This window comes from Hyperolius riggenbachi, chromosome 6 (assembly GCF_040937935.1).
Source record: "Hyperolius riggenbachi isolate aHypRig1 chromosome 6, aHypRig1.pri, whole genome shotgun sequence".
Taxonomy (NCBI): Eukaryota; Metazoa; Chordata; class Amphibia; order Anura; family Hyperoliidae; genus Hyperolius; species Hyperolius riggenbachi.
In genome coordinates this window covers 306018379-306040090 of record NC_090651.1, presented here as the reverse complement: position 1 = coordinate 306040090, position 21712 = coordinate 306018379, and the positions used below count along the sequence as shown (strand labels likewise).

At 45.3% G+C, this 21712-nt stretch overlaps 1 protein-coding gene across 7 annotated transcripts in view; it reads right to left on the bottom strand.

The window, feature by feature from the left end:
• The window catches only part of LOC137521675 (serine/threonine-protein kinase BRSK2-like), a 427652-nt gene that overhangs the window by 299679 nt on the left and 106261 nt on the right, over positions 1-21712 (bottom strand). Inside the window, exon 1 of one of the 7 annotated variants that reach the window (XM_068241273.1) lies at positions 18120-18194. The exons of the other annotated variants lie outside the window; for them this stretch is intronic. The gene's annotated coding sequence lies outside the window, so the exon portion shown is untranslated. Of the gene's footprint in view, positions 1-18119; positions 18195-21712 lie in introns of those variants that run through there. 7 annotated transcript variants of the gene reach the window in all.

Sequence of the window (21712 nt, the reverse complement as noted above, 5' to 3'; positions counted from 1 at the left end):
CCACTAACATTGCAATAGGCTAAAAGGTTGTTTTTTATAGATATACATATTCACAGAGGGAGAAACTAGTTGCTTGGCAGTTGGAAAAAGCTGTTATTTCCCACAATGCAACAAGGTTCACAGACAGGAAACTGTCCTGACATCACACTGTGGGAGGGGTTTCACCACAATATCACCCATACAGACCCCTGATAATGTTTTCGAGAAATGGTAAAGATTTATCTTGGTAAAAGAAGAATCAGCTACTGATTGGGATACAGTTCAATTCTTGGTTACAATTCCTCTTTAAATTGCAAGGAGGTCCTCTGGATTGAGTTCCCATTATGCACGGTTCTCATATGTTGCTTTGTTTGCGATGCTCCGTCAAGGTATATAGATTGTGCTGGCAGCTGACAAGCATCCTCTGACATCACGCTTAGTCACAGGTGTAATTACACAGCTAACATTGGAGGGTTGTACACAAGTCACATGACTGTAGTATTTAGTAAACCCCTTGGTTCTCCTCGGCATTATAGAAGGAGGCAGACTTTGCGTTAGAGACACAGTCGCTGCACTCGGGTGATCACTAACTCTGTAACAGTGTTGGTAAATTGTAGAAAGGTTGTTTGTTATTACCCAGAAGTAATAGAGCAATTCTCAGGCATTTACTCAGGTAAGAGTTATAGACGCCACTTTCCGGGTCCTCAGAGACTGATCATTTTCCCAGCAGCTGGAGAAGAGAAATATCACAGTACAAACAGCTCAGACAGGGAAGCTGGAAGACATTGGATCCAGCCATATTTCTTTGGAGCTGTAATGCAGATTTCCAGCCCTTGAGGGCCTCCATCTGGGAACAGTTTCAAGACTTATCTAACAAACCAGTAGGGCCAAGGAGTGTATTATACAACTAATAGGAGCTGTATTAAAGTAGCAGATTTGTCTGAACTTAGCATTATTATTAATGAATGTGAAAGCCTGTCTTAGGGGTCTTCACTTCACTACCAGGGATAAAAATACCACAAGGAGAAGAGAAGTGAGATCCAACTCTTCCTTCAAACAAAAGTCTCTAAACTGGCAAAGTGCTGGCCACCCCTCAGCTGTCATTCATCAGTCTCAGGACCCTGAGGCCAAGTGCAGTGACTAATCCTGTATTATCTTCAATAGATAACACAGCCCTAACTAAAGCTGTGCGCAAACTTTACATTTTTATTTCATTAATAAAGTCTTTTCATACTAGCACATTTTTCTAGAATCAAAGCTCAACATGTCATACTAACTACACCCTGCAAGTCCTTCCTTCAGTGCCTGTTTTGTCAGAAAGATATTGAAGGGAACCCGAGGTGAGAGGGATATGGAGGCCGGCATGTGTATTTCCTTTGAAATAATGTACATTGCCTGGCTGTCCTCCTGATCCTCTGCATATTATACTTTAATCCATAGACCCTGAACAAGCATGCAGATCAGAGATCTGTGATACATCTGACAAGATTAGCTGCATGCTTGTTTCAGGTGTGTGATTAGACCATACTGACCAGAAAGATCAGTAGGACTTCCAGACAGCTGGTATCGTTTAAAAGGAAATAAATATGGCAGCTTCTTTAGGTCTCACACCTCAGGTTCCTTTTAAGGCTGGATTTCTACAAAGTATTCAAAGGCTGAGGCTTAGGGAAGCTGCTCCCTATGGAGCGACTCAACAATGAAGATGAGGTTGCTTCTAGAAAGCTAAGAGTGTTGCATAGCTAGAAATCATGTGGCCTCCTAATAAAAAGTTGATGAGGCCCACAACAATCACACCACCTTTCTCCTTTTCCATGCTGATTTGGTATCAAGTGAAGCCACCATGATGCTTTCCAATATACCTCCCAACATTCTGAGATAAGAAAGAGGGACACTTAAAGGGAACCTTAACTGAAAGGGATATGAATGTTTCCTTTTAACTACTTTCACCTCCTGGACGTAGAAGCTACGTCCAGGAGGCCATGTGCGCTCCCGTGTGCTCCCGTGGCCGATCATGCGTGTGCACGCGCGCTCCCGGCCGCGGATCGTTAGCCCAGGAATCAATGAATCAGGCCATGGTGCCCGATCACTGATTCCTCTCCCCCGCAGAAAAAGTGAAGGCTTCTCTCGGAAGCCTTGCTTTTTCTGCCTCCTATGTCCCTCTAAGCGTACATGTTACGCTTAGAGTGACGTCATGTAAACAAACCATCTTGTGGCCAAAAAGTAAAACTACATCTACATCTGCATAAAAAAAATAAAAATAAATAAATATATATATATATATATATATATATATATATATATATATATATATATATATATATATATACACAGTGGTGTGAAAAACTATTTGCCCCCTTCCTGATTTCTTATTCTTTTGCATGTTTGTCACACTTAAATGTTTCTGCTCATCAAAAAACGTTAACTATTAGTCAAAGATAACATAATTGAACACAAAATGCAGTTTTAAATGACGGTTTTTATTATTTAGTGAGAAAAAAAACTCCAAATCTACATGGCCCTGTGTGAAAAAGTGATTGCCCCCCTTGTTAAAAAATAACTTAACTGTAGTTTATCACACCTGAGTTCAATTTCTGTAGACACCCCCAGGCCTGATTACTGCCACACCTGTTTCAATCAAGAAATCACTTACATAGGCGCTATCTGACACAGAGAAGTAGACCAAAAGCACCTCAAAAGCTAGACATCATGCCAAGATCCAAAGAAACTCAGGAACAAATGAGAACAAAAGTAATTGAGATCTATCAGTCTTGTAAAGGTTATAAAGCCATTTCTTAAGCTTTGGGACTCCAGCGAACCACAGTGAGAGCCATTATCCACAAATGGCAAAACATGGAACAGTGATGAACCTTCCCAGGAGTGGCCGGCCGACCAAAATTACCCCAAGAGCGCAGAGAAAACTCATCCGAAAGGCCACAAAAGACCCCAGGACAACATCTAAAGAACTGGAGGCCTCACTTGCCTCAATTAAGGTCAGTGTTCACGACTCCACCATAAGAAAGAGACTGGGCAAAAACGGTCTACATGGCAGATATCGAAGGCGCAAACCACATTTAAGCAAAAAGAACAATAAGGCTCATCTCAATTTTGCTAAAAAACATCTCAATGATTGCCAAGACTTTTGGGAAAATACCTTGTGGACCGACGAGACAAAAGTTGAACTTTTTGGAAGGTGCGTGTCCCGTTACATCTGGCGTAGAAGTAACACAGCATTTCAGCAAAAGAACATCATGCCAACAGTAAAATATGGTGGTGGTAGTGTGGTGGTCTGGGGTTGTTTTGCTGCTTCAGGACCTGGAAGGCTTGCTGTGATAGATGGAACCATGAATTCTACTGTCTACCAAAAAATCCTGAAGGAGAATGTCCGGCCATCTGTTTGTCAACTCAAGCTGAAGCGATCTTGGGTGCTGCAGCAGGACAATGACCCAAAACACACCATCAAATCCACCTCTGAATGGCTAAAGAAAAACAAAATGAAGACTTTGGAGTGGCCTAGTCAAAGTCCTGACCTGAATCCTATTGAGATGTTGTAGCATGACCTTAAAAAGGCGGTTTATGCTAGGAAACCCTCAAATAAAGCTGAATTACAACAATTCTGCAAAGATGAGTGGGCCAAAATTCCTCCAGAGCACTGTAAAAGACTTGTTGCAAGTTATCGCAAGCGCTTGATTGCAGTTATTGCTGCTAAGGGTGGCCCAACCAGTTATTAGGTTCAGGGGGCAATTTCTTTTTCACACAGGGCCATGTAGGTTTTGAGTTATTTTTCTCACTAAATAATAAAAACCATCATTTAAAACTGCATTTTGTGTTCAATTATGCTATCTTTGACTAATAGTTAACGGTTTTTGATGAGCAGAAACATTTAAGTGTGACAAACATGCAAAAGAATAAGAAATCAGGAAGGGGGCAAATAGTTTTTCACACCACTGTATATATATATATATATATATATATATATATATATATATATATATATATATATATATATATAAAATTACTATTTACATCCCACCCTCCCAAAAATACCCAAATAAAATGTTTAATAATAAAAAAAACAAAAAACATTACAATAAAAAAACACATAACCGGGACAAATGGGCAAATACAATATGTGGGTTTTAATTATGGAGGCATGTATTATTTCAAAACTATAATGGCCGAAAACTGAGAAATAATGAATTTTTTCAGTTTGTTTCTTATTCTTACTGTTAAAGTGCATTTACAGTAAGGTAGCTCTTAGCAAAATGTACCGCCCAAAGAAAGCCTAATTGGTTGCGGAAAAAACAAGATATAGATCAGTTAATTGTGATAAGTAGTGATAAAGTTATAGGCTAATGAATGGAAGGTGAACATTGCTCAGATGCATAAAGTGAAAACGACTGAGGGCTGAAGTAGTTAAACAATAACAGTTGCCTGGCAGCACTGCTGATCTCTTTGTATGTAGTAATGGCTGAATCACAGACCTGAAACAAGCATGCAGCTAATCCAGTCTGACTTCAGTCAGAGCACCTGATCTGCATGCTTGTTTAGGGGCTGTGGCTAAAAGTATTAGAGACACAGGTTCAGCAGGAGAGTCTGGCAACTGGTATTTTAAAAGGAAAAATCCATATCCTTTTCAGTTTAGGTTTCCTTTAAAGAGGAACTGTAACGACAAAACGGCCCCTGGGGGGTACTCACCTCGGGTGGGGGAAGCCTCCGGATCCTAATGAGGCTTCCCACGCCGTCCTCCATCCGTCAGGGGTCTCGCTGCAGCCCTCCGTGCAGCGGTGACGTAATATTTACCTTCCTGGCTCCTGCGCAGGCGCTCTGACGGCTGTCGGCGCCGAAGTAGGCGGAAATACCCGATCGCCGTCGGGTCTGCTCTACTGCGCAGGCGCAAGGTTCCGGCGCCTGCGCAGTAGAGTGGACCCGACGAGATCGGGTATTTCCGCCTACTTCGGTGCCGACAGTATTGAACTGACAGTCGGCACAGTCGCCGGCTGTTCAGGGGGCTGCGGCGAGACCCCCGTGGGACAGAGGACGGTGTGGGAAGCCTCATTAGGATCCGGAGGCTTCCCCCACCCGAGGTGAGTACCCCCCAGGGGATCTTTTTAATGTTACAGAGTCTCTTTAAGCTAAGCTCCTGCCACACCCCTAATCACACCCCTGACATACCCCTAGTCACGCATAAGAAAGATTTTATAAGAAAAATATGGTTGGTTTTTTTTTAGAATTAAAACCAAACAGGTCCTTCCTATCCTGGTTCATTTTCATTCATATTAACATTTAAAAATAAGAAATATTACAATTTAAAGGATGGGAATAAAGTCAACGAAACACATTTTTTCAGTAGAAAAATACATATATTTACCGTACATAGATCTGTACATCAGTCCTGAAAGAGGGACACATGAGGGAGAAGTTGGACAGAGGGTGCCCAAAGAGGGACTGTCCCTCCAAAAGAGGGACAATTGGGATCTATGTTTCTATAACAGTGAAGCAAGTAGCCACCACAACACCTATTCTTGAGGGGACCCTCTGTATTACAGGTGGTGGAGGGCAAGTAGTTGAGGTACCTCACAGCCCTAGGCCCACTGTGGCTGTAGGAGCTGCCCCCCCCCCCCCCCCCAGTAGTTAGTAGTTATACCTGTAGGGAAGGCTATAAATAGGGGGCAAAACGTGTGAGTGGGGAGATGTCCCTCAAGCTGTGCATGAAAGAGAGGGCCTGCTGTACCGGGATGTTACACATGGAAATGGGGGCTGCTCATAGCATGGGAGTGGGGCTGCCGCACACAGAAGGGGGAGACTACTATGTACAGAGGAAGAGCCACAAGAAAGTTGGCCTGAGGGAGAAAAGTCTATACATTTGGCTCTTGACAATGGGTTGCAGTGAAGGATGCAGATGATTTGACTTTGGATAATTTTGAGTGCCAGAAATATCGGCTAATAGGATATTGGTAAAATTATACATACTCTACTATTGAGCAGTGGTAATTTTGAAGTTGTACAGATATTTTACTATTACTAAACCTAATCCTATTCTCATAGGAGGCCTCCGTCTACCAATGCTAACCGACACCCCCACCACCACCACCACCAATACCTAACCCTAACCAGCCCCCACCAATGCCTAACCCTAACCAACCCCCCACCGATGCCTAACCCTAACCAACTCCCCATCGATGCCTAACCCTAACTAACCCCCCACCGATGCCTAACCCTAACCAACTCCCCACCGATGCCTAACCCTAACCAACCCCCCACCGATGCCTAACCCTAACCAACCCCCCACCGATGCTTAACCCTAACCAACCCCCCACCGATGCCTAACCCTAACCATCCCCCCACCGATTCCTAACCCTAACCAACCCCCCACTGATGCCTAACCCTAACCAACCCACCACCGATGCCTAACCCTAACCAACCCCCCACCGATGCCTAACCCTAACCAACCCCCCACCAATGCCTAACCCTAACCAACCCCCCACCGATGCCTAACCCTAACCAACTTCCCCACCGATGCCTAACCCTAACCACCCCCCCCCCTGATGCCTAACCCTCACAAACCCCCCACCGATGCCTAACCCTAACCAACCCCCCACCGATGCCTAACCCTAACCAACCCCCCACCGATGCCTAACCCTAACCAACCCCCCACTGATGCCTAACGCTAACCCACCCCCACCAATGCCTAACCCTAACCCACCCCCACCGATGCCTAGCCCTAACCAACCCCCCACTGATGCATAACCCTAACCAACCCCCCACCGATGCCTAACCCTAACCAACCCCCCACCTATGCCTAACCCTAACCAACCCCCCACCGATGGCTAACCCTAACCATCCCCCCACCGATGCCTAACCCTAACCAACCCCCAACCGATGCCTAACCCTAACCAACCCCCCACCGATGCCTAACCCTAACCAACCCCCCACCGATGCTTAACCCTAACCAACCCCCCACCGATGCCTAACCCTAACCATCCCCCCACCGATTCCTAACCCTAACCAACCCCCCACCGATGCCTAACCCTAACCAACCCCCCACCGATGCTTAACCCTAACCAACCCCCCACCGATGCCTAACCCTAAACAACCCCCCGCTGATGCCTAACCCTAACTAACCCCCCACATATGCCTAACCCTAACCAACCTCCCACCGATGGCTAACCCTAACCATCCCCCCACCGATGCCTAACCCTAACCAACCCCCCACCAATGCCTAACCCTAACCCACTCCCACCGATACCTAAACCTAACCAACCCCCCACCGTTGCCTAACCCTAACCAACCCCCCACCGATGCCTAACCATAACCAACCCCCCACCGATGCCTAACCCTCACCAACCCCCCACCGATGCCTAACCCTAACCCACCCCCCACCGATGCCTAACCCTAACCAACCCCCACTGATGCCTAACCCTAACCAACCCCCCACCGATGCCTAACCCTAACCAACCCCCCACCGATGCCTAACCCTAACCAACCCCCCACCGATGCCTAACCCTCACCAACCCCCCACCGATGCCTAACCCTAACCAACTCCCCACCGATGCCTAACCCTAACCAACCCCCCACCGATGCCTAACCCTAACCAACCCCCCACCGATGCCTAACCCTAAACAACCCCCCGCTGATGCCTAACCCTAACTAACCCCCCACATATGCCTAACCCTAACCAACCTCCCACCGATGGCTAACCCTAACCATCCCCCCACCGATGCCTAACCCTAACCAACCCCCCACCAATGCCTAACCCTAACCCACCCCCCACCGATACCTAAACCTAACCAACCCCCCACCGTTGCCTAACCCTAACCAACCCCCCACCGATGCCTAACCATAACCAACCCCCCACCGATGCCTAACCCTCACCAACCCCCCACCGATGCCTAACCCTAACCCACCCCCCACCGATGCCTAACCCTAACCAACCCCCACTGATGCCTAACCCTAACCAACCCCCCACCGATGCCTAACCCTAACCAACCCCCCACCGATGCCTAACCCTCACCAACCCCCCACCGATGCCTAACCCTAACCAACTCCCCACCGATGCCTAACCCTAACCAACCCCCCACCGATGCCTATTCCTAACCAACCCCCCACCGATGCCTAACCCTAACCAACTCCCCACCGATGCCTAACCTTAACCCCCCCCCCCCCCCCCTGCGCAGACCCGGCAATATTCACACTGCCTTCACTGCTATATACAATAAATATCGGGTTGCCACTGGAGTTTGGGGCACCCATGTTAACAGGAGCTATAAACAGAAATTTGAGCACTGGAGGCCGCCTGCTATACAAACGGCAGCTACATAATTGGGTGCCTCTGCACCCAAATTTCCGTTTACTGCTGCTATTACCGGGTAGCTTATGGGGTGCCCAAGCATCTGCATCCGGCTCCCCAATTTCGCTTCTGAAAGACTCAGAAAAATAATAAGTGATACACAAGTCTCCTCTAGATAGCAGGTTTTTTTTTTAAATGCCATTTGTTAGTTTGTTCAGATCGTTTAGGTGGCAGGACCTCTTTAAATGTCAAAAATTGCCTTTCACGAAATAAGTGAATCACCGCGGCAGCAAATTCTGTCTCATCAGTGCACAGACACCACGAGAGGGAAACTCTCTCATTAGCCAGAAATAAGAGGTTCCACTTGCCCAATTCCTGGAAAATATTATTTAGATAATTTGGCAGAGTTGACCAGAATTATCCAATTAGCTCATTATATTCTGTCTCTCTCCAGCTTTTTAACTGACCGAGAAAATCTGTGCAAGTAAAACGGAATTAAATCAAATAATGTAAATACAGGGCGATTACGCACCGCGGAAAATATATTCTGTTTTCTGCGATCTATGGAAAGAATTGCAATTTTTGTTTTTTTTTGTTTAGCTTTTTTTTTCTCATTGGAATTCCATGCTAAGCTTTTTATGTAAAACAAATAGGGAACAGAATGTTAACTGGGTTTCGTGTAAAGTGATTAAATATGTCAAAATGAACTTGTAGGCTTGTTTCCTGCGGTTTCTGTGTGTTAATTAAAATAAAATGCATCGCGGAAGTGTTAAAGGGTCAACTTTGTACACGACACAGACCAAAAAGCCTGTGCGCTTTTCATTAATGCAGTGCATGCCATTAGCCCGTAATAGCGTGAATTAGGCGTATATCACATGAGGATAGAGGGTGGTGCATTGGCACGGAGCAGCGTCTACTCTATGCCGAACCATTCAGTCGTACAGTTATTAGCTTAATTTATTTATATTATTCAAATATGCGCTATGAGCTAAAGATGAGCCCTATAAACATACATATACACGAGGGGTTATCATTGTTTGCGTGAGGGCGGGCGGTATTTCTTTGAAGACTGAGGGTATGCTTGACACCATTTTGTGTATTAGCAAAGACGAATCGACTCTTCCGCAGTCCCTGCAGATCTCGCTTTAGGTTTCACAAGCACCGTCACCTACTAATGTCTGGTGTTGCAGCATGATCATAATACAAAGGAAGAGGTTTATCAATCATCACCTTCTACCAGTAGACTGGAGCCATGGAGTCAAGAAAGAGGAACTACAGTCTGGCATAGTGGCAATTAAAAACTTCTTATTTGCTATACCTTATGACCCAAATTAATGTCAGCTGTGTATAATCCCCCCCCCCCCCCCGGCTGTCACCGTCAGTGTACTTGAAGATATCATCTTGCATATCCACACAATGCAATATATACTTCAATCTGTAAGCACCACACTATTATGTTTAGAATACACAGCTCTCTATACTTGTGGCTTGCACAAAGAAGCTCTCTTTCATGCCTTATCTCCTGCATGTAAAGATAAAAGAATGCCCTGGAGGGTTCAGCGTTGCAGTCATGGCCAAGTAGATGCAAATAACTTTTGAGTTGATGCACATGTATGCAAATTTATGCAGCTTGAAAATGAACCAATCACATTTTACCTCAACAGGATTTCATTGGTTCATTTTCAAGCCGCATGCATTTTTCATACAAATTTGCATAAATTTGCATCAATTCGAAGTTATTTTCATTTACTTGACCATCACTACAGTGTTATGTGCTGCAGTGTTCAGTGACTGCTAATGTTGTAGGAGAAATTTTGAATAAATATATTATCCCTATCTGGCACTTTTTTTTTTTTTAAAGTTTGTTAGAGTATTATTGCTTATCTATCAGAGCAGATGAAAAATTTTGACTATAGTTCTGCTTAAATTATACACAGAGTGTATATGTTTTAATTTAACCACTTGAGGACCCACCCTTTACCCCCCCTTAAGGACCAGCGCTAGTTTGATTGATCTGTGCTGGGTGGGCTCTGCAGCCCCCAGCACAGATCAGGGTGCAGGCAGGGAGATCAGATTGCCCCCCTTTTTTCCCCCCTATGGGGATGATGTGCTGGGGGGGTCTGATCTCTGCTGCCTGCGAGTGGCTGGCGGGGGGGGCACCTCAAAGCCCCCCTCCGCGGCGAAATGCTCCCCCTCCCTCTCCTACCTGGCCCCCTTTGGTAAGCCGGGCTGCACAGGACGCTATCCGTCCTGTGCAGCCAGTGACAGGCTGTCTCCTGTCACATGGCGGCGATCCCCGGCCGCTGATTGGCCGGGGATCGCCGATCTGCCTTACGGCGCTGCTGCGCAGCAGCGCCGTACAAATGTAAACAAAGCGGATTATTTCCGCTTGTGTTTACATCTAAATGTAAACAAAGCGGATTATTTCCGCTTGTGTTTACATCTAGCCTGCGAGCCGCCATCGGCGGCCCGCAGGCTATTCACGGAGCCCCCCGCCGTGATTTGACAGGAAGCAGCCGCTCGTACGAGCGGCTGCTTCCTGATTAATTAGGCTGCAGCTGGCGACGCAGTACTGCGTCGCTGGTCCTGCAGCTGCCACTTTGCCGACGCACGTTATGAGTGTGCGGTCGGCAAGTGGTTAAGCTTCACTGTGAAGGTAGAGGATACAAGGACACGTCCAGCTTTACCTCACAGGAGCCTATAGGCACATATGTCCAGGAACCTTAGAGTTTACCATCCATGAACCTACAAACCCCCTGCAGAATCGCACCCCAAGTGTGCTGGCTGTCCTAGCTGTCACTTTTCCCTTACTTTCCTTGCCTATCATAGGTAGCTACAGGTACCCCTTAGTATTAGGTAGCTAGAAGTACCCTCAATATTAAGTAGCTAGAGGTGCCCCCAAGCATTAGGTAGCTAGCAGAACCTCAGTATTAAGTAGCAAGAAGTGCCCTAGTATTAGGTAGCTAAAAGAACCTCAGCATTAAGTAGCTAGAGGTGCCCCTGACTGAAGGGAGATCTCATCAGTGGAATGACGAGAGCAGAGGAATTAACCTCTCATTTACACTCTTATCACTCAGGACTCTGCATAGGGAAGGAGAGAGGGAGGCACTCAGGGAGGGGAGGGAGCCACCTTTCCATCACCTGACGCCTGTAGGCACTTGCCTATAGTGCCTTATGGTTAATCGGCCGTGTACATGGACATAGATCAAATCTGCTGGTGATTAACTGGCCTCTGAAATTGCAATGTGTAAACTTCTAATTGATTAATCCATGAAATCTGTAATCAGGTATTACTGTAAATTGTTTGTGGCGCAAGCAGGTAGGAGCAGTGGGGAAAGGTCAACATGGAGCGGTGCATGAGGACAGACACAGAGCGGGCAGGGTGAATTCAGATAACAATGCCCTAAGCCAGCACTCGGCAGAGTTGATCCGCCTGCAGGATTGCTTGCAGATGTGCTAAGGAAGATACGGGACTGCTGCACATGCTAGATTCTCTCCAAAGGCAGTCATAATTGGCCACCTTGTTTGAGTTTAATCTAGTGTGTGTACATAACTTAACACTTCACTTCACTTCAACTTAACACCATGCCCCTTCACCTAAGACTAACTCTAAACTCCTGGCGGGAAGCCCGAGCTGAGCTCGGGCTATGCCGCCGGAAGGCACCGCTCAGGCCCCGCTGGGCCGATTTGCATAATTTTTTTTTTGCTGCACGCAGCTAGCACTTTGCTAGCTGCGTGCAGTGCCCGATCGCCGCCGCTACCCGCCGATCCGCCGCTATCCGTCGCGCCGCAGCCGCCCCCCCCCCCCCCCCCAGACCCCGTGCGCTGCCTGGCCAATCAATGCCAGGCAGCTTTATGGGGTGGATAGGAATCCCCTTTGACGTCACGACGTCGGTGACATCATCCCGCCCCGTCGCCATGGCGACGGGGGAAGCCCTCCAGGAGATCCCGTTCTTTGAACGGGATCTCCTGATCGCCGATCGCCGGAGGCGATCGGAGGGGCTGGGGGGATGCCGCTGAGTAGCGGCTATCATGTAGCGAGACTTTGTCTCGCTACATGAAAAAAATAAAAAAATAAAAAAAAAAAAGATTTGCTGCCCCCTGGCGATTTTTTAGCAAACCGCCAGGAGGGTTAAAGTGCACCAGAGACGACAAAAATAAAAAAATTATACATATCTTCTTCAGCCCTCTTTAGGCTAATGGGTCCCTCCCCGTACTCTTCCGCCTTCTGGATCTCCCGCTAAGTGCCCCAGTAAGTACGCCAGTCAGGGCCAATTGGCGCAGACGGAGTCCGGCCACGCGGGCTCCCACAACCAGCAGTGCTCTGCACAGGTACAGAACGCTCCCGGCTACAGGAGTGCGATGAGGGGTGCATGTGCAGTCTGCCCCGATTCATGGACTTACTGGGACTTCTAATGGAGGATCCAGGAGGCGGAGGAGGACAGCAAGGGACCGATTAGCCTGAAGAGGGCTGGAGGAAGCCCCAGGTATGTATAACTTTTTTTATTTTTGGCAATCTCAGGTTTACTTTAACTCTTAAAACAGTTCCCAACATTAACAAGATAAGATATAAGACACACAACATTTATATTGCGCTTTTTTCCTGACGGGCTCAAATCACCTGAACTGCAGCCACTAGGACGTGCTCTTTAGGCAGTGGCAGAGTTAGGGAGTCTTGCCCATGGTGTCCTACTGAATAACTGCATGTTTACTGAACAGGAAGCCTTTCGAACCATGGTCTCCTGTGTCAGAGGCAGAGCCCTTAACCAGTACATTATTCAGCCACTGACTAACCTGTCTCCTGAACTATTTTTGACCCTAACCTAATCCAATACTAATGCCTACCCCCCCATCTGAATATACTACCATAATCTTAACTTGACTCCAACACTGACCGCCTGTGACTTTGTTAATCCCCAAACTTACCTTGACGGGATAGAGAGTGCCTTTAAATTATTTCAGTACTAAAACCCAATCCACCAGACAGCACGTTTTACAGAATCAGAGCAAAATACATACAGCGCGATCATCTCTTAGAAAGAAAAGTTGATTGTTTGTGCTTTGCATATTCGAGTAGCTTTCTAATATCTGTGACTAATAATTTTATGGTCCAAAGAACAGCTTCACCTCCATCAGCTGCAATAATGAATTTACTGACAGCAATGTTAGTGATATCATTTACTTGAATAACAGGCAGCCAGTTTGCGAATTGCTATATATAATACTTCATATTTCCTCCTCAAAATGTGTCCAGGGGTTGGACAAGCCAGATTAGATGTTTGAGATCAAAGGCTTTAAATTTTTGTCTCATTTAAAGTACATTGATTTGAAGTGTATCTCTGATGACAGAAACAGAAGAAACAGGAAAGTATTGTTATTCCATTTGGTTAGACTGAAATATACAGTAATTCCCTAATATATATATATATATATATACAGTGTATATATATATATAGATAGATAGATAGATAGATAGATAGATAGATAGATAGATTTTACACTTACAATTTTGATACACAAATTCATGGGCATTTGCACATGGCGGCACAATGGGGTTGGATGCCCCCCCCCCCCCCGGCCGTCAGAAACGCCCTCCGGCCGTCCCCACTGCCTATAATGTAATAGGCAGAATGCCAGCAGCTAGAGTCAGACCTCCGATCAGCCGGCGACCAGTGAGTGCAGCATGGTGTCCACGGGGGTACCGTGCACCCGCTCTTACTGGTCGCCGGCTGATTCTGAGGTCTGACGCTGGCTGGGACGACTGAAGGTGAGTGTGGGTCCCTGTCACTAAACGTGTCACTACCTAAACTAGGGGGCACCTGTCACTACCTAAACTAGGGGGAACTTGTCGCTACCTAAAACGGGGGGCACCTGTCACCACCTAAACTAGGGGGAGTCCCTGTCATTAAACATGGGGGGCACCTGTCACCACCTAAACTAGGGGGGGTCCCTGTCATTAAACATGGGGGGTCCCTGTCACTACCTAAAAATGGGGGTGCCTGTCATCATCTAAGTTGGGGGGGTCTCTGTCACTACACATGGGAGGTCCCAGTCACCTCACATGGGTGGTCCCTGTCACTACCTAAACTGGGGGGCACCTGTGTCGGAGGCGCTCACAATATGATCCCTACCATAGTCCTAGTCTAATGTCCCACCATTGCTAAGTTCATGTAAATTTAGCTCCACCCATGACCAAACCCACATCCTGGTCCATGGCCATGCCCATTGTTCATGCGCAGCACACCTTTCCCAACCATTTTTGGCGCGGCGAGCGTAATGGCTTTAGCCCCCCCCCCCCCCTTTTTTTTTTGCCACCCCCCCTGGAAAATGTTTTGCAGAAGCCCATGCACAAATATTCACTGTATGAGTGACAATGTCTTCCTTTTGCAACCTCTTTTGGAGCAACTCACAGGAATGGAGGGTTGTCTCTCAATACACTGACAAACTTTCTCCCGACATACCCAATAGATAGATCATCCCTCTCTGATCGACATCTGATCAAAGAGGAATCTATCTCTGCCACATGCTGCACATTCATTTTGAATGGATTTCAGCTCTAGGATGCCTGCAAAAGACGTCACTGCACCCCCACCATGCCCCCTCCATGCCCCCTCCTGCCTCCTTTTAGCCATTAAGTACCTATCCTGTCTTAGCAGAAATGTCAGTCAATTCCAAAAAATTGATCAAAACTACAATCGGGCAGCATGTTGGGCAAGCATTATGCTTGGCAGATTCCATCACAGTGATCAAATTTGCCAGGAAATATAGCATAGTGTACGGGCATATTAACACCTTTTAAATTGTATTTGGTAAATGTTCTGTATAATTAAGTTGTGACTAGCGTTTTGTAAACAATCATGGAGAACTGGAGACAGTTTAGGAAACCTCCAGATTCAGTTCAGCTGGATTGTTCTGAGTTTTTGTGAAACAGTATTTAAAGTAAACCTGGACTGAAAATTCGACTCAAACTAAACATTATAAACATAACACACGTAATTTGTCTTTGTCCACTGTGATCAATGGAATTCTCTGTCCTCCATTTTGAAAATGGCCATTACCCAATAACAGCTTCCTGGTCAGCATACTGTTAAACTGTAATATCACCCACTTGAGCCATAGTGGAACATGGACCTTACCTTGCTCATCACTTGTCATTTCAGTTATAACTGACAGCAACTGATATATAACTCACAGCAACTGATATTTCAGTTCTGACAAAATCTTGTCAGAAATGGAAGGAATCATTGTAAGAAAAAAATGGTGAGCTTCTGAGAGGAACTGACGGTGAGGTAAGTATGTAATATTCATTTGCAGCTACGTCATGTGTTTATTTTAAAGGATACCCGAAGTGGCATGTGACATGATGAGATAGACATTGGTATGTACAGTGCCTAGCACACAAATAACTATGCTGTATTACTTTTTTCTTTCTCTGCCTAAAAGAGTTAAATATCAGGTATGTAAGTGGCTGACTCAGTCCTGACTCAGACAGGAAGTGACTACAGTGTGACCCTCACTGATAAGAAATTCCAACTACAAAACACTTTCCTAGCGGAAAATGGCTTCTGAGAGTAAAAGAGAGGTAAAAAGGGGAATTTCTTATCAGTAAGGGTCACATTGTAGTCACTTCCTGTCTGAGTCAGGACTGAGTCAGCCACTTACATACCTGATATTTAACTCTTTTAGGCAGAGAAAAAAAAAAGGAACACAGCATAGTTATTTGTGTGCTAGGCACTGTACATACACATGTCTATCTCATCATGTCACATGTCACTCCTGGTATCCTTTAAATCATTTTACTCAGTTCAGGTTTAGTTTAATAACAGTATTGGTGTATCCCAGTGATATGCAATCCATATTATTCTCATTTATACATTCCTGTGTATGAGATTTTTTTTCTTGTTCACTACCCCTTTGTTACAATGTATAACACAGACATAAAACATATTTTAAATGTATAAACATCAAATATGCTGCACCTAACTTGCACAGGGGAAAGGTAAACCGAGATAAAAGAAAAACTTAGAATTGTTCCATATACTGTAAATTAGGTACATTGTGAAGGAGTTTTCTTTTGATCTCATGCAACTAATCTCAAGTAGCCCTAACCGTGGTCTCAGTTGGTTTAATTACGCAGTAATACATACAAATATAATCAGACTATCCTGGCACAGCCATGAAAATATTCTTCATTTAAGCAAAGCACGATATCCCGGATTTTTCCTGATGTTTACAAAGGGGGGCAATGCATCTTTTTGGGCCATTTCTGTATTGGGGGGCTGACAAATCTCATTTTAATCTTTCAACAGATGATGAATTCTTGACAGCCAGAGCCAATCCACAAAAGACAGGCTTGCGAGTTTAATCAAACTGCATCAGTCAGCTGTGACGTGACCTCTCTGTTCTGTCATTAGCTGATCACCAGTCCATCTGGTGTCTCATCCCTGGATGAGGGTTTTTTTCTGTACCAAGACCTTTCCATATCCTGTCACTACTCTACATACACACAGCTGCTGTCCCACTTTGTGCAGCCTGTCCGGTTTACAGCTGCTACAGCACAGATCTGTACTACATCATCACCAAAGTTCATGCAGAGGAGAGTCTCTCCCTTTCACTGTAGTTGTTAGTCCCTCTGCACTTTTCTATTTATTATTATATTGTTTTTAAAAAGGAACTTTAAACCAGGACTGATCTTCATCCCAATCAGTTGCCAATACTTCCTTTTCATGAGAGATCTTTACCTTTTCTCCAATAGATCATCAGGGATGTCTGTATGGCTGATATTGTGGTAAAAACCCTCCCACAGTGCGATGTCTGGACCATGGCCCTGACAGTTTCCTGTCTGTGAGAAATAATATTTTGTTTTGTAGATACAGTAAAATATAATTAGTCACAGCAAGATGTCCATCTATGTATGTTTGATTCTGACAAAGCTGTCTGCAGAACCGTGAAACGTGCGTCATTCTCATCTATTAACACCTATCAACCATGATTTATTGTACTCATACTTTTTTATGTTATGACTGTAACCCAGTTGTTTCTTAAAATATATTTTACATACTGTTGTTTACTTTGTCTCTTATGGCCCGTACTCACGGGCTGCAGAAGTGGCCTGTCGCCAGCACACGTGAACGTGCTAGCGACAGGCCGGCGACAGCTTCTCTCCAGGTCCCTCCGCGTACACACGCGGAAGAGGGACCAGCGGCGAGACGGAAGCTGTCGCCGACGTTCCTCCTCCCCCCGCCGGAAGCTCCATTTACCTCTATGGAGGTTGCTGTCGCTAGTCCGCGTACTCACGCGGACTAGCGACAGTTGCGGCGGAGGTGCGGCGGCGACTGTTGCCATGCGATTGAAACTTTCAATCGCATGGCGACAAGAGCGACGGGCGACAGTTCGGGGTGCGCGCGCGTGCAACGGCCCATACTCACGGGCGACCTGTCGCCGCAACACACGCGCGCCGCGTGTTGAGGCGACAAAAGTCCCTCGTGAGTATGGGCCATTAGAAACCCAACGTCTTTCTGTCTGTATGGACATTTTTCTTTGTATCCTATCTGAACAGCTACAGTAGATTCTGAGTCACCCATCCACAGCCAACATCCAGTCATTGATATCAGAGCACCTCATCTGCATACTCGTAATAGTTAATGATTCAGAAAATATGCAACACAGAGGGTCAGGTCAGCACAACAACCAGGTAAACATAATGGTAACAGGAAGTCAGCTATAAAATTACTATAAAAGTGTTTTTGCATTTATAATTACCTTCAGAAGAACTGAGAGATTGTTTGGAATGCACAGGTGTGAAGCGTAAGTGTATATACAGTATGTGAGACTGGACAGTGGGGATGTTTACATTAGAGAATACTTGCAGAGTGAGGGTATTTTTCAGATGAGCTCCATGGATGCACCTGATGTAGGATTATTATTATTATTATTTATTGTATTTATAAAGCGCCAACATATTACGCAGCGCTGATTGATTTTACTGTCCAGATTTGGCATTCCTTACATCTCTTTCAAACGGACAGCTAAACTGCAAGTTTCCCAAACAGTTCAGTCTCTGATCTGCCAGCCAAGGAGCGCCTCCTAGCTGCAATTTAAGGTAGTGTTTAGAGACCACCCGCACCAGTGGTTGAGTGTGGATTCACAGTTGCAGAAAACTGCCTTATGGTATGTCTAGGAGCGGATGTTTGTGAATAGGACAGACAGCATGCCTTTACCCATATTCAGTGCTTGCAAATGTTAAAGGGATACTGTAGGGGGGTCGGGGGAAAATGAGCTGAACTTCCCCGGGGCTTCTAACGGTCCCCCGCAGGCATCCTGTGTTGGCGCAGCCACTCCCCGATGCTCCGGCTCCGCCTCCGGTTCACTTCTGGAATTTCAGACTTTAAAGTCAGAAAACCACTGCGCCGGCATTGCCATGTCCTCGTTCCCGCTGATGTCACCAGGAGCGTACTGCGCAGGCACAGTATGGTGTGTGTCTGCGCAGTACACTCCTGGTGACATCAGCGGGAGTCCAGGGGGGTAGCTGACAGACAGTGGATGCTCTCCCTGTCATCCATCCATGAGAAAGAGACCCTAAAGGACAACTGGAATGAGAGGTACTGTATATGGAGGCTACCATATTTACTTCCTTTTAAACAATACTAGTTGCCTGGCTGTCCTGCTAATCCTCTGCCTGAAATGCGTTTAGACCCTGAACAAGCATGCAGCAGATCAGGTGTTTCTGACATTGTCAGATGGGACAAGGTTAGCCCCATGCTTGTTCCTAGTGTTATTCAGACACTTCTGCAGCCAAATAGATCAGCAGAATTGCCAGGCAGCTGCAATATGTGTGAGAGCTTTTCTCCTTTTAGGCTCCTTAGGTCAAACATACATTTGCACATTTACAGACCGGTCCTGTACTGTCCTGTTTTGTCAGTTTTGCATCAGTTTTCTATTAGTTTTACCTGACTGGACCAGAAATATACACCTAATATATACGCATAGAAACACATACAAAACTGACAGGACTGGACTGAACTGGAAATGTATATAATAAATAAAATAAGACTCATGTGTGAACACAACCATAGAAACACTTGCAGGACAGGACATTACTGGACACATTTTTATGTGTGCATCAAGTCTAAAGTGTAAAATGGGCCTTATGATGCTTTTTGTGGAGTTGAGGAATATAATCGTGTTTAGTACAATTACCAAACTCAAACAGGTACTCTTTTTCTCAGGTTAAAACAGATAAAATGACACAAGCTCTAAATATTTCCTAAGTGATTGTCACCGGTTTAAAAGGTTATAAACCATTTTCATGGATGCAGATTATTGAGCAAGTCCGCCGGTAGGTAATGTATTACAAAGGTATTAATTGCTCGACACAGTAAATACTGCCACATGTTTTTTACGTTTATAAGCTGAGCACACTGACACATAAACATATTATGCCTAACATAAACCTGTCTGTGGGATGGATAGAATATTTCAGCTGGTTAAAATATTGACTCATTATTTTCAAAGAAGTTATCAGCTGATGTGTAAATGGCTTGGAAGCAGTTAGGAAAGGAAAGATGGGTTGACAAAATCGGCTCCGGCAAAATGGGAGCAAGGAGGTGCGCCTGTTAATTTGGGGGCAGCCATAGGTCGCAATGTAATTAGCGGCTATGGCTGTGCCAGGTGAGTAGGGATGGTCGGAAATGCCACCAATGCCAATTTCTCATTCTTCATATTTTCCGATTTCAGAGGAGTATCAGTGGTGTAGCTAAGGAGCTGTGGGCCCCAATGCAAGTTTTACATTGGGCCCCCAAGCACTCTATACTGTATATAACAATTGTTATGACGCACCAAAACTTGCCAATGGCAACTACAGTGTCAGAGGTGCAAGAAGGGGATGGGGAACAGTTTGTTAATAATTACCACTATTTAAAGTATCTATAGAAGTGATTTATATGATCACAGGACCAATAGAGTACTAATACAGCAGTTGAAGGAGGGCCTCTCGAGGCCTCTCTGGCCCATGGGCCCCCCGATGTGGTCGCAACCTCTGCAACCCCTATTGCTACGCCCCTGATTGTCATCTTGTGCATTAGAGAAATGCAAAAATAAAAATCGGAAGAAAGAAAAATCAGTCTTGTGATTGGTCTAAAATTACTGTGGCAATCGAATTTGCAGAAACATTTTGCATACCCTGATTGGTCCAATGCTTCCGATTTCTGTGATTGGGAGAAATCAGATTTCCATGGAATTCTGATTTCCGATTTTCCAATTTTAGAGGAGTATTGTATTTGTCATTTTGAGCATCAGAGAATGCAAAACATGACCACAAAAATGGAAAATTGGAAAATCAGTCTTGTGACTGGTCTAAAGTTACCATGGTAAACAGATTTTTGCAGAAAAATTCGCCAATCTATGATTGGTCCAATGCTTATGAGTTCTTTGCTTAGGCTAAAATTACTGAGTTGCGGTAAATCGTATTTCCGCGGAGTTCCGATTTCTGTTTTCTAATTTTGGAAAATTCTGCGGGAATCAGAATGAGCATCCCTACAGGTGAGTAATTTGGGTGCAGGAGAGCGCAGGATGTCGATTGGGCGCAGTAGTGCCTTTTCCTGCAGTAGTACTCCTCTGCAGCAGCTACCAGCTCCTAGCGGCCTCCGTTTAACTTACAGCAGCTGCGGCGGTGCTCTAAACCTTCCCCCGGCACACAGCGATGTCTGTAATATAGAAGGGGCTCTGCTTCCATCGTAATTTGGGTGCTGGGTGCCCGATGTCAGTAAGATAGCTGGCTGTTTGCAGCTCTGCCCTTCCTGCAGTGAGGAATAGTAGAATGTCGGTATAATTACCAATATTCTATTATCCGGGTTTCCCCTTTACATGTACTTAGTGAAAAAATTTTGGACTTGGTGGAGTTGTTTCCACAACACTTAAAATCAGCACTGTTATAAGCTAATAGGAAGAGTGGGAAAATGTAACCTTGTTTTTTGTATTATTTAGTGTTTATATAGCACTGACATTTTCCGCAGTGTTGTACAGTGTTAGTTGTCATCCAACTGTCCCCAGAGGGGCTCACAATCTAATCCCTAACATAGTCATATGTCTATATCCTCAATTTACTAAGCAGTTTAGACTAGTCTACTGATGTTTTTTAGTTTACTGATGGTTTAGTCAGTTGCATAAAAGGGGAATTCACTATTACCAAATGTTTTAGCCCAGTTTTCAGACCTGGTCTAAACCATTTGGTTATTTGGTGGGTAAAGCAGGGGAAATGATCAAAATATGCAATTCACAAACGAGTAGCTATGACTGACATCCTTCTCCTCTGATGAGCTCTCCTCTGGATACAATTAAACTCCTGCATAATTTATTCAAAAGCTTCCATCCTCACATCTAAAATACCTGAGGGCTCGTTTCCACTATTGCGAATCCGCATGCGTCCAACGCATGCGGATTCGCACA